The 18,475-nt window shown below is 43.3% G+C and overlaps 1 protein-coding gene across 3 annotated transcripts in view; it reads left to right on the top strand.

Moving 5' to 3' along the window:
• LOC144106297 (putative thiopurine S-methyltransferase) overlaps positions 1 to 18,475 on the top strand; it is a 452,029-nt gene that overhangs the window by 314,054 nt on the left and 119,500 nt on the right. The gene's annotated exons all lie outside the window — the stretch shown is intronic.

The raw sequence follows: 18,475 nt of genomic DNA on the forward strand, positions 1-18,475 counted from the left end.
CAGTGAGCAGCGATGCGTCACAGCGAGCAGTCACGGGGAAAAGATGCTAAAGTAGCCAAAGTAGAAAGCGCAGTCGGCTACGAAGTCGACTGTGATCATTGTTTAGAACTTGTTTTTAGATTTCGGCTAACGGCAGCCACAAGCACAAAGAAAAAAGTTTTTAAGCAGGCCTTAGCACAAGAAACAACGGTTTTCCTCTTGTGTGTTCTTTTCAACGTAGCCCTGTTTAATTATACGCCTCAGTGGGCGACGTTTTAACTTTAATGGGGCGAGTATCACATGATCTGTTTCGTCGCACTAACCGAGATGGCTAAACTGTGTGTAAGCGCGGCGAACTGCAGTTAACTCTAACCGCGGTTAACCGCCTTAACTGCAGTTAAGCTTAACCACGGTTAAGGCTGCCCGTGTAAAGAGGGTATAAGGGAGTGCGGAGGAGAGGAGAGTCGAGTCCGGCCGTGACTTTACACACCGGACTCGTGCCCACACTCTGTAGCACCTGCCTCTGCGACTGATGCTCAGTGCCTGTTGTGTACGTGCCCAGCGATATCAGCGCAGAGCACCTGGGTTCGCGTATTCTTTGTAAGGCTGCACTGTGCTGTAATAGTGACTTCAAGCTTCGCTTGTGGCTTAGAGATAACGCTTACGCTCGCAATTGGTGGTTATTTACAGCACACTCTATGTCATGCGAGCATGTACCAGTTTCTAAATCCTCCTCATTGTTCAATTTCCTCCGCACGTTTGCTTCCCCTTTTCACTTATCTTCGATCTGATGCAAAATACTGTGCCACACACACACACACACACACAAAAAAAAGAGTAGATTGCCCAAGCGGAGCAGAGGAGTTAGAGGCAAGCGAAACAAGCAGGAGAACCGCTCTTCATATTTTTCGCACATGTTGCTGTGTGACGACCCTCCAGAGGCAAAGCCACCTTCCTGGTGCTTGGGTTGAAGCGAATGAGATGCGCGGTAAGGAATAAGCAGAGAAACATAGGCAGCGGCAGACTGCTTTGCGGTGGATAACGTCGAAGCGTTGGGCGAAGCAATTTTGTTCGCGTTTTCCACCTTGCGACACACGTGATGAGGGCAAGTGGGCAAGAGGAGTCAAGTCATTGAGAGTCCGACGTGCTGAGTTGACGTCTCTGGAGGACACGCGAGCACAGAGGAAAATGGAAGGCTTTTGAAGGAATGCGCTACATCAACCTCGACGAAAATAGTGAAAACCACTCAAGTATTTTATTCGCAGCAACACATTCTATGTTGTTATGTGATATGCTTTAAAACGCTTTTAATAGCGGCAATTTAATTTTGCTTTTTCCTAAAAAAATCTATGGTCTAACTTACAATTACAACTCAACTTCACTTCAATTCGGTGCTTAGGACTGGCCGATATCGAAAAAAGAGCTCCGCAGTTGTCGTAGAGAACAGTAGTGAAGAATAGTATGATGGAGATATACCTGCAAATTCGCTAGAGCAGCCTGTGGCTGACGGTTCGCTTAAAGTGCAACTGACTGCATAATTACCAATGGCGATCTATTTATTGTCGGAGCGTACCGCTGAGAAAGGACCCCGCGCGTCGAGACAAACGCGATATAAAGGTCAGGGAGGAATGTTAATAGGTTTGGAGGGACCAATAGGGACGGTAGGTCGTTTTTGCGTGCGTTGAGAGAAGTCTCAGGGGTCAACAATGCGATGCGATGCAAACTGGGACAACAAAAGAAGAAAACGCCAGCCTAGGCGTTCGTACTTCCGCTTCACGCCAAGATGACCAGTGGTCGGCAGGTCACGAAGTCTCATCGGGAGGCAGAGGAATGGGCAGCAATTCAGGCCTGTCAGAGTGGAAATTGTGGCGATGCGACGTGTAATCGAAGTGAACACGTAGTCGTAGGGAAGGAATCCGTATCCAGCGACTTTCATCGGAGGTAAAGGTTCTGACATGCTCGGAAATGACCTGAAGGCAAAGCCCAGCCCTTTCTGCAGAATATCCTTGATGTCCTCTGGAAGTCTATATTCTATTTAGACTTCTATATAATACACACACACACACACACACACACACACACACACACACACACACACACACACACACACACACACACACACACACACACACACACACACACACACACACACACACATATATATATATATATATATATATATATATATATATATATATATATATATATATATATATATATATATATATATATATATATATATATATGGTGAACACTCTCAAGGTTCGCTTACACCCAATGAACATAAATACCAATGAACATAAATAGATCAGTTGGTAAGAGCACCGGACGCGATATTCGGATGTCGTGGGTTCGGATCCCACCGGCGGCATGGTTGTTTTTTCTCCTGCTTTATAAGTAATTTTCTTTAAGCGATTTATTAATCTAAGTACTATAATATCCCACTGATAAGCACAACACATAAAAAAACATTCCCCTATGCACCTTGGTTTCGGTGACTGTTGACTCCCTTCATATATATATATATATATATATTTATTTTTATATATATATATATATATATATATATATATATATATATATATATATATATATATATATATATATATATATATATATATATATATATATATATATATATATATATATATATATATATATATACCAAAAGTGATTTCTGGCAGCTTATTTGGTCAATATAATATAAAATCACCAAAAATTATAGAAACATAACAGGATTTAATTCACGACGTTTCGGCTGGAGGACCAGCCTTTTTCGAGTGTAGTACAGCGTTTGTAACACGCAGTTTTCATAGAGAATGCGCGAGGTACAAAGTTTGCAAGTTTACAGCAAAACACGAGTTCAGAACACTTGGGGGGGAGGGAAGAGACATTTTTTTTAACAAAGGAAGAGAGAGAATCGGTGCAGGCGTTCCGGAAAGGCCGTTTTTTTTAATAACAAAGGAACAATAAGATTAAGATAATAAAAATATAAAAAAAGGGAGATTCTTTCCCACCACCTCAGGGCTGCCTTGAAAAGGCCCTCGAGGTGTCGCTCCTCTCAGGATTTTGGTGACAAGCGTGAAGGGCTCGACCCCTGTACAAGGAGGAAGCTACATTCCAGAGAAACTGGTAGGGGGGGGGGGGGGGAAGGAGGGGGAGTAAAGAGGAATGCAAACGAGGCCTCTAATAAAGAAAAAAAGACGAAAAAAAGAGAAAAAAAAAGGAAAGTAGTGAAAAAAGGAAAGAGCCATTGTACAAGGCTTGGTAATATGCATTCAGAGAAGGGTAGTGGCCACACGAGAGAATACAAAATAGGACATTAAAAAAATGAAAAAGAGAAAAAAAAGAGAAAAAAAGGGGGGATTCCTTTCCACCACCTCAGAGCTGCTTTGGAAAGGGGTGAAGGGTGTATTTTGGTGACAAGCGTGAAGGGCTTGACCCCTGTACATGCAGAAGGCAACATTCCAGAGGAACTGGTAGAGGGGAAGGGAGGGGGGTAAAGAGGAATGCCAACGAGGCCTCTAAAAAAAGAAGAGAAGAAAAGAAACAAAACACAAAGACAAAAAGAATAAGAAAAAGAAAGAAAATTAGGGGAAAAAAGGAAAGAAGAGCCATTGTATAAGACTTGGAAATATCCATTTAGACAAGGGTTGTGGCAACACAAGAGAAATCAAATAATACAAGTTCCTAATCAATCCTTAGAAGGGCACTCCGTACACACGCATACAGATACAGACAAAAGACAAGGCTAACAATAAATCCAACACCAGAAACGAACTGCAATGAGTCGGAAGTACAATCTACCGCAAGACAAATGACCATTCAGAATAAACAATTCAATGTATGATGCGAAGACCGACATGACAGCAAAAAAGTTTAGGGGGATAACAGCAAATGGGTGACAATATAATACAATGCGGGACAATACAAGATTAGAATAATAATAAAAAGAGGAAAGAAAATATCAGTAAATGTGGGACAATGCAAGTGAAAAAAACGGGGACAATGCAAGTGAAAAAAGGAAAACACGTCGGAAGCTATGCTTGTTATGCATGCTGCCGCCCGTTCTATGAGTCTGGGATAATTATTCTTGATAGTCTGGGGTAATTATTATTCTAGGAGTCTGGGATAACTATTTGTTACATCTATTGAGTGTGTAAGCATGATAGCCGGCCTACTGTTTCGTTAATGCCGCTCGGACTGTGTTAAATTTGTGAATCAGGTACGATTCACAGCTCTCGCGGTAATAATTTGTTTTGAACCTCGATAGGAGTATACAATAGCACTAAAGTTATCGAATGGGTGCCCAAGGTTGTTGATGCGTTTTGAAAGTGGGAGATTTGGCTGTGCCCGCACATGTGATCTGTGGTTGTTGATGCGAATTCTGAATGGTGTAACTGTCTGCCCTACGTACTGAGCTTTATAGGTGCCACATTCCAGGAGGTAGACAACATTAGCGCTGTCGCATGAAAAGTTACCTTTTATCTGAAATGAGAAGGGTGACGCTGTGCTTTTAGCACTGGTTGTTGTTGTCATCATCGGACAGAGTTTGCACCTAGGTTTATTGCATGGCGCGGATCCTCTGAAGCTACGGTTGCCGATTGTAGACGATGTTATCATATCCCGGATGTTCCTTGCACGCCTATACACAACACGTGGGGGATCAGGGATAACTTCTTTCATCTTTTCACTTTGTTGAAGGATGTTGTGGTGTTTTTTTAAGAATTGCGCTAACATTGGGTATTGAAGCCGAATGGGTAAGGACTAGATTGACTTGATAATCCGGGCGCGGCTGCTTTTTGCCATTTATGAGTTCGCGCCGGTCATGCTTTGAAGCTTTCTTGACTGAATCGTCGATGACTGACAATGGGTGCCTCTGTCGTGCTAGGTCCACACGGAGTTGCTCGCAGTTTGATTCAAAGTCGCCTTCTTTAGAGCAAATCCTACGGAAACGTAGGGACTGACTGTAAGCGATGCATGTTTTACAATGGCGAATGTGACTGCTCTGGTAGTGTAGGTACTGGTGACGGTCGGTGGGTTTTCTGTAGACTGTTGTCTCAAGTTTGTTATTCGTGATGGTCACCTGGACGTCAAGAAAATTCATTGTCGAGGCTGAATGCGACGAGGAAAACGAGATGTTAGGATGAGTGCTGTTGAAGTCCGAAATAAATATAATGAGTTTTTCTTCACCATGTGTCCAGACCATAAATATGTCATCGATGAATCTTCTGTAAAATATTGGTTTAAAGGGAAAGTTGTTGAGGAATTTCGTCTCAAGCACAGCCATGAATATATTAGCGTAATTTGGTCCAATTTTGGTTCCCGTTGACGTTCCACTTCTTTGCACGTAGTGCTGGCCATTAAACTCGAAGTTATTTAACTCAAGTATCAGTTTTAACATCTCTGCAAGTGTGCTGCCGTCAACCGGTTGTTTAGATTCTAAGCGCTCATAAGCATAGACGACTGCGTTGATGCCATCAGCATGCGGTGTATTGGTGTACAGCGAAGCGACATCCAGGGTCACTAGTAGGGAATCATCTGGAATGACTAAGTCGAGAATTTCACTCAAAAAATGGGTGGTGTCCTTAACATAGGAAGGATATAAGGAAGGGATATCCCTGATGAGGCTGTCGACATAACTCGAGATGTTTTCAGTAACGGTTCCAATTCCAGAGACAATTGGTCTTCCCGGATTATTTTTTTTATGAATCTTTGGAAGAAGATAAAAACGTCCTGGACTTTAATGTAACGGAATTAGAGCTTTTGCTATCTTGGCCTCAATTTTGTTCTTTTTTGCCAAACATAAAATAGATTCTGAAACTTTCTTATTATACTCTGGCGTAGGATCAGTAGGGAGAGCCTTGTAAAATGAGGAATCACTTAACTGCCTTAGGGCCTCATCAAGGTAATCCTTTTCATTCATAACTACGATGGCGCCACCTTTATCCGCTGGTTTTATTCCGATGTCAGATCGGCTGCTTAGAGCCTGCAACGCATTGCGTTCAAGCATTGTGAGATTAGGGCGATAAGAGCGTCGTTTTTGGAATTCGGAAAGGATATCCTTTTCCACTGCCTTTATGTATAAATCTAGACACTTATCGCGCTGCGGAGGTGGTGTCCAATGAGTAATAGATCGAAGTTTTGGACCAGGATCTAATGTTTGGAGGCGACCGTGGTAGTATTCTCTCAGTCTAAGGTTTCTGGAGAAATTATCCAGATGTTTGTAAAGTTGAAGTTCATTAATTATGCCGCTAGTGGGGCAAAAGTTGAGGCCCTTGGACAGCACCATGCACTCATCGTGCGACAAAGTAACTGACGAGAAATTAACAACATTGTTTGGTGTAGATTTGGTGACTTTTAAGGTTGATTGACATGCGCCTGAATTGGGTGAACTGATTCTTATATCTGATGCAGAGGTTGGACTACCGGTTGAATGGAGCTGACAAATTTCTGATTCTGACGAATGGAGCTGCAGAGGAACCCCATCCCGAAGGAACTTCCTCTCTCTCTGAGTTAGGAGTGAACGCTGTTTCTTGTTTAGAAATAGCTCTAAAAGTGCAGTTTCCTTATCGGTCAGATGAACGTCTTTGCGTAGCTGAGCTTCCTTGAGCCTCAAAGCGTTCAGACAAGACTTATCATGTTGGATTACAATATCCATTAGTTCTCTTGATGCTTTCTGAAGTATGTCCTGCCAATGGGTTTTTAGAGGAAGCGATAAGTCCGATGTGGCTGGTTTTAAATATATTCTCATGCCTTTTGGAATGATATTTGCATGCCTATACAGGTCCAAATTTTTCACATGATGTTCGTATCTAGCTCTTTTTTCTACAACCTTTCTTAATGTTAAAAACTTTTTCGATACAGAAGTTTCAATCAATTCACCTTGGTCTGGTCGAAACCTATGTTCCGCTGATATGCATTCGCGGTGACTCCAACAAGCCCTGGTACTCTAACTCCTTAAGGAGGCTTTCTCAAAAGAAAAAGCGTCTTTTTCGTGAAGCTAACAGAACTGCACTGGCTTATAAATGGACAAAATATTTCTCGTGCCTGCAGGATTACACGCGTCTCCTAAGGTGTAAAAAAAGAAAGTTTTTCCACAATGATCTGTATGGCATTCTACTAACAAACCCAAAGAAATTCTGGCGGATGTTATCACCCAAATCAGGCAACACTCATTGCATTACCCTTTTGTATCCTGATGGTTCACAGGTGCCTCCAGAACTTCGATCTGACGTCATGAACTCTTATTTTACATCAGTCTTCACACATGAACCTGCCTGGAATACATCACACAAAGATTTTTTAAACTTTTCTGCGATGGCACCTATCTACATCACTACTGCTGGCATTTGTGCTCTGATAGACAAACTAAAGTTATCCAGTGCTGCCGGGCCTGACAACCTCACTGCCAAAATATTAAAAGCTACAAAAAATGTATCTTCTCATTTTCTAAAAATAATCTTTGATCAATCTCTTGCGAACAGTTCCATACCTAGTGACTGGAAAATTAACAAAGTCATTCCTGTGTTCAAGGCTGGCAGCCGGAGCGACCCGTCGAATTATCGTCCTATTTCATTAACTTGCATACCATGTAAATTTCTTGAGCATATTATATACTCGCATATTGCATCCCACCTCAATTCCAACTCCTTTTTCTTCAAAAATCAGCATGGCTTTCGTCACGGCTATTCATGTGAATCACAGTTATTTGAGTTTACCATGGACCTTCACTTAAACCTTGATTCTTTGTTCCAAACCGATGTCATCTATCTTGATTTTTCCAAAGCATTCGACCGTGTCCCACATCAACGTCTTATGCTCAAACTTTCAGGTCTTCACCTTCACCCACTTGTTTTAGACTGGATTCACAATTTTCTCACAGCTCGCTCTCAGTTCCCTGTAATAGGCGGACTTCCTTCAAATTCTACTTCCGTCTCCTCCGGAGTACCACAGGGGTCTGTGTTGGGTCCGCTTCTCTTCTTAATATTTATTAACGACCTCCCACACAACATCTCATCCACCATCCGTCTTTTCGCAGATGACTGCCTTATCTACCGCCGTATAAATACTTAAGACGATCAAGCTGCCCTCCAAAACGATCTGAAGCTCATCGAAAATTGGTGCTCTTTGTGGATGATGGAACTGAACATTAGGAAGTGCAGTTTTATGCAAATTTCTCGGAAACGCTCCAATTTAACTTATCCTTACTCTTTATTTTCTGAAGACCTATTGCAAGTTGAATCTTATCGTTACCTTGGCATCACAATCAATAGCAAATTAACTTGGGTTGATCATATTACAAAAATCACGGCCGACGCTTCACGTACACTTGGTTTCATTAGAAGATCACTTCCCTCTTCCCCCGCCAACATACGTAAACTGGCATATGAAACTTTTGTCCGCAGTAGGCTGGAGTATGCATCCGCGATCTGGAGTCCTCATCAGTCCTACCTAATTAACATGCTCGAAGCCGTCCAGAACCGTGCAGCACGCTTCATATCGTCAACATACGACTTTCATTCCAGCGTAAGTTCCATTAAATCATCACTTGACCTCACTTCCTTAGCTCTCAGACGAAAAGTTGCGCGCCTTTGCTTGTTCCATAAGTTATACTTCAATTTCCCCTATCTCCGTGGTTCCCTCATATCTCCTCCCTTTCGTACATCGCGCCGCCTTTTTAATTCAAATAGCGTCCAACGACTTCATGGCTCCACCAATGCTTTCAACAAGTCCTTCTTTCCGACCGCAATTGAAGAATGGAACCTTCTGCCCGACTCACTAACAAATGTGCACGATGCGACAAGGTTTAAGGCGATGTTGTTAGATCACCTGGGTTGACATGTTTTTTTTTTCCCTAACCTCTCGCCGACGTGTGTGGTGCTTGTGGCCTAAAGTCATTTTTTACATGCACCGTTCCAACTATTCGCGTTCCTTGCTTCTCTTTATGTTCCTATATTGCATTGTTATATTTTTGTGACCTTTGTTTTTCCACATCAACCTTGTATACGCTCCCCCCTTATGTAATACCCCGACAGGGGCCTTTAAGGGACAATAAATGATGATGATGATGATGATGATAGTCAGTTCTTGGATGAATTTTCGATGACGTCCTTGTAGCTCCGCAGAGAGTAGCGCGGCTTTGGCTCAGGTGTCGCAGGATTCTGCGTCGGTGGCGGTCTGGGTGTTTTGGGAGTGCCATGGGCATGGTGAGACCACGTTGCTTGTGCCCTTCTAGTAGATTTCCGGAGCAGGATCAGCTGGAGGTGACCCGCTATTATGGCCACACCTTCAAAACTGGGATGCAGGCCATCTGCGGTCATTACTCGTGCAGGTGGAAGCCACTCCAGCCCATGGTCCACGTAAAAGACTCCTCTTGTGCGCTGGCAGTGCTTGCGCAGCATGGTGTTGAGGCGGAAAGCTTCGCGGTTACAACGCTGGACGGTCCTCATGCCAATGCCTCGACGACGTCGGTTTAGGGCACGAGGAAGCACAAGGGTCACGTAAACCGAACGCACCTGAGGATGGTCAGCTTTGATGGTTCCGAGGAGGGTCTTGTACCGCTCGAAGGCAACTTGCGCCGGTGTTGTTGCAACGTCGTTAGCACCGACGTGCAGATGAACGGTGGTGGTGGAGCGCGGCACGTGATCCTAAAGAGAGCCGATGTCTTCTATTCTCGCACCGGACTGGGAGATGAATGCAGGCGTTCCAAGTAGATGAGCATCGAAGTGATTGTGAACGTGCTTCACTTGAGAGTCCCCAATTACTGCAGACGTCACAGTTGTACGAGGAAATTTGCACGTTATGTCCTTCTTCATGGTGATGGTATCAGGAGCCATTGGAGTAATATACCAAAAGTGATTTCTGGCAGCTGATTTGGTCAATATAATATAAAATCACCAAAAATTGAAGAAACATAACAGGATTTAATTCACGACGTTTCGCCTGGAGGACCAGCATTTTTCGAGTGTAGTACAGCGTTTGAAACACGCAGTTTTTATAGAGAATGCGCGAGGTACAAAGTTTGCAAGTTTACAGCAAAACACGAGTTCAGAACACTTGGGGGGAGGGAAGAGACATTTTTTAACAAAGGAAGAGAGAGAATCGGTGCAGGTGTTGCGGAGAGGCCGTTTTTTTTAATAACAAAGGAACAATAAAATTAAGATAATAAAAATATAAAAAAGGGAGATTCTTTCCCACCACGTCAGGGCTGCCTTGAAAAGGTCCTCGAGGTGTCGCTCCTCTCAGGATTTTGGTGACAAGCGTGAAGGGCTCGACCCCTGTACAAGGAGGAAGCTACATTCCAGAGAAACTGGTGGGGGGGGGTAGGAGGGGGAGTAAAGAGGAATGCAAACGAGGCCTCTAATAAAGAAAAAAGACGAAAAAAGAGAAAAAGGAAAGTAGTGAAAAAAGGAAAGAAGAGCCATTGTACAAGGCTTGGTAATATGCATTCAGAGAAGGGTGGTGGCCACACGAGAGAATACAAAATAGGACATTAAAAAAATGAAAAGGGAAAAAAAGAGAAAAAAAAAGAGAAAAAAAAAGGGGGATTCTTTTCCACCACCTCAGGGCTGCTTTGGAAAGGGGTGAAGGGTGTATTTTGGTGACAAGCGTGAAGGGCTTGACCCCTGTACATGCAGAAGGCAACATTCCAGAGGAACTGGTAGAGGGGAAGGAAGGGGGGTAAAGAGGAATGCCAACGGGGCCCCCTAAACTTTTTTACTGTCATGTCGGTCTTCGCTTCATACATTGATGAATTGTTTATTCTGAATGGTCATTTGTCTTGCGGTAGATTGTACTTCCGACTCATTGCAGTTCGTTTCTGGTGTTGGATTTATTGTTAGCCTTGTCTTTTGTCTGTATCTGTATGCGTGTGTACGGAGTGCCCTTCTAAGGATTGATTACGAACATGTATTATTTGATTTCTCTCGTGTTGCCACAACCCTTGTCTGAATGGATATTTCCAAGTCTTGTACAATGGCTCTTCTTTCCTTTTTTCCCCTAATTTTCTTTCTTTTTCTTATTCTTTTTGTCTTTGTGTTTTGTTTCTTTTCTTCTCTTCTTTTTTAGAGGCCTCATTGGCATTCCTCTTCACCCCCCTCCCTTCCCCTCTACCAGTTCCTCTGGAATGTTTCCTTCTGCATGTACAGGGGTCAAGCCCTTCACGCTTGTCACCAAAATACACCCTTCACCCCTTTCCAAAGCAGCCCTGAGGTGGTGGAAAGGAATCCTCTCTTTTTTCCTCTTTTTTTCTCTGTTTTTTCTCTTTTTCATTTTTTTAATGTCCTATTTAGTACTCTCGTGTGGCCACCAGCCTTCTCTGAATGCATATTACCAAGCCTTGTACAATGGCTCTTCTTTCCTTTTTCTCTTTTTTTTCGTCTTTTTTCTTTATTAGAGGCCTCGTTTGCATTCCTCTTTACTCCCCCTCCTTCCACCCCCCTACCAGTTTCTCTGGAATGTAGCTTCCTCGTTGTACAGGGGTGGAGTCCTTCACGCTTGTCACCAAAATCCTGAGAGGAGCGACACCTCGAGGACATTTTCAAGGCAACCCTGAGGTGGTGGGAAAGAATCTCCCTTTTTTATATTTTTATTACCTTAATCTTATTGTTCCTTTGTTATTAAAAAAAACGGCCTCTCCGGAACACCTGCACCGATTCTCTCTCTTCATTTGTTAAAAAAAATGTCTCTTCCCTCCCCCCCAAGTGTTCTGAACTCGTGTTTTGCTGTAAACTTGCAAACTTTGTACCTCGCGCATTCTCTATAAAAACTGCGTGTTTCAAACGCTGTACTACACTCGAAAAAGGCTGGTCCTCCAGCCGAAACGTCGTGAATTAAATCCTGTTATGTTTCTTCATTTTTTGGTGATTTTATATTGTATTGACCAAATCAGCTGCCAGAAATCACTTTTGGTATTTACTCCAATGGCTCCTGATACCATCACCATGAAGAAGGACATAACGTGCAAATTTCCTCGTACTACAGTGACGTCTGCAGTAATTGGGGACTGTCAAGTGAAGCACGTTCACAATCACTTCGATGCTCTTCTACTTGGAACGCCTGCATTCATCTCCCAGTCCGGTGCGAGAATAGAAGACATCGGCTCTCTTTAGGATCACGTGCCGCGCTCCACCACCACCGTTCATCTGCACGTCGGTGCTAACGACGTTGCAACAACACCGGCGCAAGTTGCCTTCGAGCGGTACAAGACCCTCCTCGGAACCATCAAAGCTGACCATCCTCAGGTGCGTTCGGTTTACGTGACCCTTGTGCTTCCTCGTGCCCTAAACCGACGTCGTCGAGGCATTGGCATGAGGACCGTCCAGCGTTGTAACCGCGAAGCTTTCCGCCTCAACACCATGCTGCGCAAGCACTGCCAGCGCACAAGAGGAGTCTTTTACGTGGACCATGGGCTGGAGTGGCTTCCACCTGCACGAGTAATGGCCGCAGATGGCCTGCATCCCAGTTTTGAAGGTGTGGCCATAATAGCGGGTCACCTCCAGCTGATCCTGCTCCGGAAATCTACTAGAAGGACACAAGCAACGTGGTCTGACCATGCCCACGGCACTCCTAAAACGCCCAGACCGCCACCGACGCAGAATCCATCCACTGCGACACCTTAGCCAAAGCCGCGCTACTCCCTGCGGAGCTATAAGGACGTCGTCGAAAATTCATCCAAGAACTGACTATCTGCTAAAGACCATGGTGAACTGATTGAAACTTCTGTATCGAAAAAGTTTTTAACGTTAAGAAAGGTTTTAGAAAAAAGAGCTAGATACGAACATCATGTGATAACCTCAGACCTGTATAGCCATGCAAATATCATTCCGAAAGGCATGAGAATATATTTAAAACCAACCACATCGGACTTATCGCTTCCTCTAAAAACCCACTGGCAGGACATACTTCAGAAAGCATCAAGCGAACTAATGGATATTGTAATCCAACATGATAAGTCTTGTCTGAACGCTTTCAGGCTCAAGGAAGCTCAGCTACGCAAAGACGTTCATCTGACCGCTAAGGAAAGTGCACTTTTAGAACTTTTTCTAAACAAGAAACAGCGTTCACTCCTAACTCAGAGAGAGAGGAAGTTCCTTCGGGATAGGGTTCCTCTGCAGCTCCATTCGTCAGAATCAGAAATTTGTCAGCTCCTTTCAACCGGTAGTCCAATCCTCTGCATCAGAGATAAGGATCAGTTCACCAAATTCAGCGCATGTCAATCAACCTTAAAAGTCACCAAATCTACACCAAACAATGTTGTTAATTTCTCGTCAGTAACTTTGTCACTCGATGAGTGCATGGTGCTGTCCAAGGGCCTCAACTTTTGCCCCACTAGCGGTATAATTAATGAACTTAACTTTACAAAGATATGGATAATTTCTCCAGAAACCTTAGACTGAGAGAATACTACCACGGTCGCCTCCAAACATTAGATCCTGGTCCAAAACTTCGATCTATTACTCATTGGACACCACCTCCGCAGCGCGATAAGTGTCTATATTTATACATAAAGGCAGTGCAAAAGGATATCCTTTCCGAATTTCAGAAACGACGCTCTTATCGCCCTAATCTCACAATGCTTGAACGCAATGCGTTGCAGGCTCTAAGCAGCCGATCTGACATCGTAATAAAACCAGCGGATAAAGGTGGCGCCATCGTAGTTATGAATGAAAAGGATTACCTTGATGAGGCCCAAAGGCCGTTAAGTGATTCCTCATTTTACAAGGCTCTCCCTACTGATCCTACGCCAGAGTATAATAAGAAAGTTTCAGAATCTATTTTAGGTTTGGCAAAACAGAAGAAAATTGAGGACAAGATCGCAAAAGCTCTAATTCCGTTACATTCAAGTCCAGGACGTTTTTATCTTCTTCCAAAGATTCATAAAGAAAATAATCCGGGAAGACCAATTCTCTCTGGAATTGGAACCGCTACTGAAAACATCTCGAGTTATGTCGACAGCCTCATCAGGGATATCCCTTCCTTATATCCTTCCTATGTTAAGGACACCACCCATTTTTTGAGTGAAATTCTCGACTTAGTAATTCCAGATGATTCACTACTAGTGACCCTGGATGTCGCTTCGCTGTACACCAATATACCGCATGCTGATGGCATCAACGCAGTCGTCTATGCTTATGAGCGCTTAGAATCTAAACAACCGGTTGACGGCAGCACACTTGCAGAGATGTTAAAACTGATACTTGAGTTAAATAACTTCGAGTTTAATGGCCAGCACTACGTGCAAATAAGTGGAACGTCAATGGGAACCAAAATTGGACCAAATTACGCTAATATATTCATGGCTGTGCTTGAGACGAAATTCCTCAACAACTTTCCCTTTAAACCAATATTTTACAGAAGATTCATCGATGACATATTTATGGTCTGGACACATGGTGAAGAAAAACTCATATTTATTTCGGACTTCAACAGCACTCATCCTAACATCTCGTTTTCCTCGTCGCATTCAGCCTCGACAATGAATTTTCTTGACGTCCAGGTGACCATCACGAATAACAAACTTGAGACAACAGTCTACAGAAAACCCACCGACCGTCACCAGTACCTACACTACCAGAGCAGTCACACTCGCCATTGTAAAACATGCATCGCTTACAGTCAGTCCCTACGTTTCCGTAGGATTTGCTCTAAAGAAGGCGACTTTGAATCAAACTGCGAGCAACTCCGTGTGGACCTAGCACGACAGAGGCACCCATTGTCAGTCATCGACGATTTAGTTAAGAAAGCTTCAAAGCATGACCGGCGCGAACTCATAAATGGCAAAAAGCAGCCGCGCCCGGATTATCAAGTCAATCTGGTCCTTACCCATTCGGCTTCAATACCCAATGTTAGCGCAATTCTTAAAAAAACACCACAACATCCTTCAACAAAGTGAAAAGATGAAAGAAGTTATCCCTGATCCCCCACGTGTTGTGTATAGGCGTGCAAGGAACATCCGGGATATGATAACATCGTCTACAGTCGGCAACCGTAGCTTCAGAGGATCCGCGCCATGCAATAAACCCAGGTGCAAACTCTGTCCGATGATGACAACAACAACCAGTGCTAAAAGCACAGCGTCATCCTTCTCATTTCAGATAAAAGGTAACTTTTCATGCGACAGCGCTAATGTTGTCTACCTCCTGGAATGTGGCACCTATAAAGCTCAGTACGTAGGGCAGACAGTTACACCATTCAGAATTCGCATCAACAACCACAGATCACATGTGCGGGCACAGCCAAATCTCCCACTTTCAAAACACATCAACAACCTTGTTCACCCATTCGATAACTTTAGTGCTATTGCAAACTCCTATCGAGGTTCAAAACAAATTATTACCGCGAGAGCTGTGAATCGTACCTGATTCACAAATTTAACACAGTCCGAGCGGCATTAACGAAACAGTAGGCCGGCTATCATGCTTACACACTCAATAGATGTAACAAATAGTTATCCCAGACTCCTAGAATAACAATTACCCCAGACTATCAAGAATAATTATCCCAGACTGATAGAACGGGCGGCAGCATGCATAACAAGCATAGCTTCCGACGTGTTTTCCTTTTTTCACTTGCATTGTCCCCGTTTTTTTCACTTGCATTGTCCCACATTTACTGATATTTTCTTTCCCCTTTTTATTATTATTCTAATCTTGTATTGTCCCGCATTGTATTATATTGTCACCCATTTGCTGTTATCCCCTTAAACTTTTTTGCTGTCATGTCTGTCTTCGCATCATACATTGAATTGTTTATTCTGAATGGTCATTTGTCTTGCGGTAGATTGTACTTCCGACTCATTGCAGTTCGTTTCTGGTGTTGGATTTATTGTTAGCCTTGTCTTTTGTCTGTATCTGTATGCGTGTGTACGGAGTGCCCTTCTAAGGATTGATTAGGAACTTGTATTATTTGATTTCTCTTGTGTTGCCACAACCCTTGTCTAAATGGATATTTCCAAGTCTTATACAATGGCTCTTCTTTCCTTTTTTCCCCTAATTTTCTTTCTTTTTCTTATTCTTTTTGTATTTGTGTTTTGTTTCTTTTCTTCTCTTCTTTTTTTAGATGCCTCGTTGGCATTCCTCTTTACCCCCTTCCCTTCCCCTCTACCAGTTCCTCTGGAATGTTGCCTTCTGCATGTACAGGGGTCAAGCCCTTCACGCTTGTCACCAAAATACACCCTTCACCCCTTTCCAAAGCAGCCCTGAGGTGTTGGAAAACAATCTCCCCTTTTTTTCTTTTTTTCTCTTTTTCATTTTTTTAATGTCCTATTTTGTATTCTCTCGTGTGGCCACCACCCTTTTCTGAATGCATATTACCAAGCCTTGTACAATGGCCCTTCTTTCCTTTTTTCACCACTTTCCTTTTTTTCTATTTTTCGTCTTTTTTTCTTTATTAGAGGCCTCGTTTGCATTCCTCTTTACTCCCCCTCCTCCCCCCCCCTCCTACCAGTTTCTCTGGAATGTAGCTTCCTCCGTATACAGGGGTGGAGCCCTTCACGCTTGTCACCAAAATCCTGAGAGGAGCGACACCTGGAGGGCCTTTTCAAGGCAGCCCTGAGGTGGTGGGAAAGAATCTCCCTTTTTTATATTTTTATTATCTTAACCTTATTGTTCCTTTGTTATTAGAAAAAACCGCCCTCTTCGGAACACCTGCACCGATTCTTTCTCTTCCTTTGTTAAAAAAAATGTCTCTTCCCTCCCCCCCAAGTGTTCTGAACTCGTGTTTTGCTGTAAACTTGCGATGTCAGTGCACGTTAAAGATCCCCAGGTGGTCGAATTTATTCCGGAGCCCTCCACTACGGACCTATTCGTTCCTATCTTCTTGCACTCCCTCCTTTATCCCTTCCCTTACGGCGCGGTTCAGGTGTCCAACGATATATGAGACAGATACTGCGCCATTTCCATTCCACCAAAAACCAATTAATATTATTATGTAAACTTGCAAACTTTGTACCTCGCGCATTCTCTATAAAAACTGCGTGTTTCAAACGCTGTACTACACTCGAAAAAGGCTGGTCCTCCAGCCGAAACGTCGAGAATTAAATGCTGTTATGTTTCTTGAATTTTTGGTGATTTTATATACATATATATATATATATATATATATATATATATATATATATATATATATATATATATATATATATATATATATATAGTATAGAAAGATAAACGTATTTGGTTGCTAGAGGCAAGAATTCAAAGTTGAAAACGCTTCATTTAGCCATAGATTTATTTTGAGTCGACGTTTCGGACAGAGCCTGTCCTTTACAGGCTCTGTCCGAAACGTCGACTCAAAATAAATCTATGGCTAAATGAAGCGTTTTCAACTTTGAATTTTATATATATATATATATATATATATATATATATATATATATATATATATATATATATATATATATATATATATACAGTAGAATGTCGATAAACGGAAGTCAGTCAAACGGAACCAACGCTTAAATGGAACAAACGCCTGGCAGTTGGCTGGTTTTGTATTAACGCAATAGTAGAATTTCAGGTCGTCCGTTTCTTCGAGGAAGGTTTACGAACCCTTCCTCTCGTGTCGTTCGGCTTGGAAGATGGACAAGAGGCGTGCTTGTAGATGATGACAGCAGAGCATATATTTACAGCATACAAATACACAGAGTTAAACTGGAAGAAGCAGAAATTAATTTACAAAGAACAAACTTTGCGCTACTTTACTCATCGACCTGACGGGTTAGAGCCCAAGTAGCACCACGTTACATGCTAAGCATGGAGCCCCAGCTCAGACTGGACTCGACTCCATCCGTTCACATGCGCTTTTAAGCACTTCATTAACAAAGGACTAAGGGCGGTCATTTTCAGTGGCCCGCCCTAAGCATCAATTCTCTAATCAAAAATAACATGAGATGGGGACTACTCCGTCGGTTTGGCTTAGCCTCTAACCCAGGGTCTCGTTAACAACACAAACCAAATCACAAACAAATACGCCACCACTCTCTCTCAGGTAAGAGCATCCACACGCTCTCCCTTCGACCATATTCTCCCGAATTTCCTCAGGCGCGACCTCCTCGTCTTGCGCTAGCTCCGTGGCGGCTTCACTCGGATATATAGCGGTGCGCTACGCGTTGGTTGATCGTTCTTGCCATGGAAATTACCCCGAAGAGTCTATATCTGCATCTAGTTGCTCTGCTGCTTCGGAACAGTTAATTCTAAGCTTGCTGCCCGCCGCAGCTAGAAGGGAGTCGCTCGTCGCGTGTGCCGTCGCCCGAGAGCCGGCGCCGCGCCCAACAGGTGGTCTCTCCGTTGATATGACGACCTCCTCGCCTTCCGCTCGCTACGTGGCAGCTTCACTGCGATATATAGCGGTGCGCTACGCGTTGGTTGATCAGTCCCGCCATGGAAGTTACCGACAAACAGTATCTTAATCTAGGAGATCTACTGCTTCGGAACAGTAAAATTCTAAGGCGAAAGCTAAGGAACCTTTCGCAATTCAACCAGGTTTAACCAGA

Source organism: Amblyomma americanum, chromosome 10 (assembly GCF_052857255.1).
Source record: "Amblyomma americanum isolate KBUSLIRL-KWMA chromosome 10, ASM5285725v1, whole genome shotgun sequence".
Lineage (NCBI taxonomy): Eukaryota > Metazoa > Arthropoda > Arachnida > Ixodida > Ixodidae > Amblyomma > Amblyomma americanum.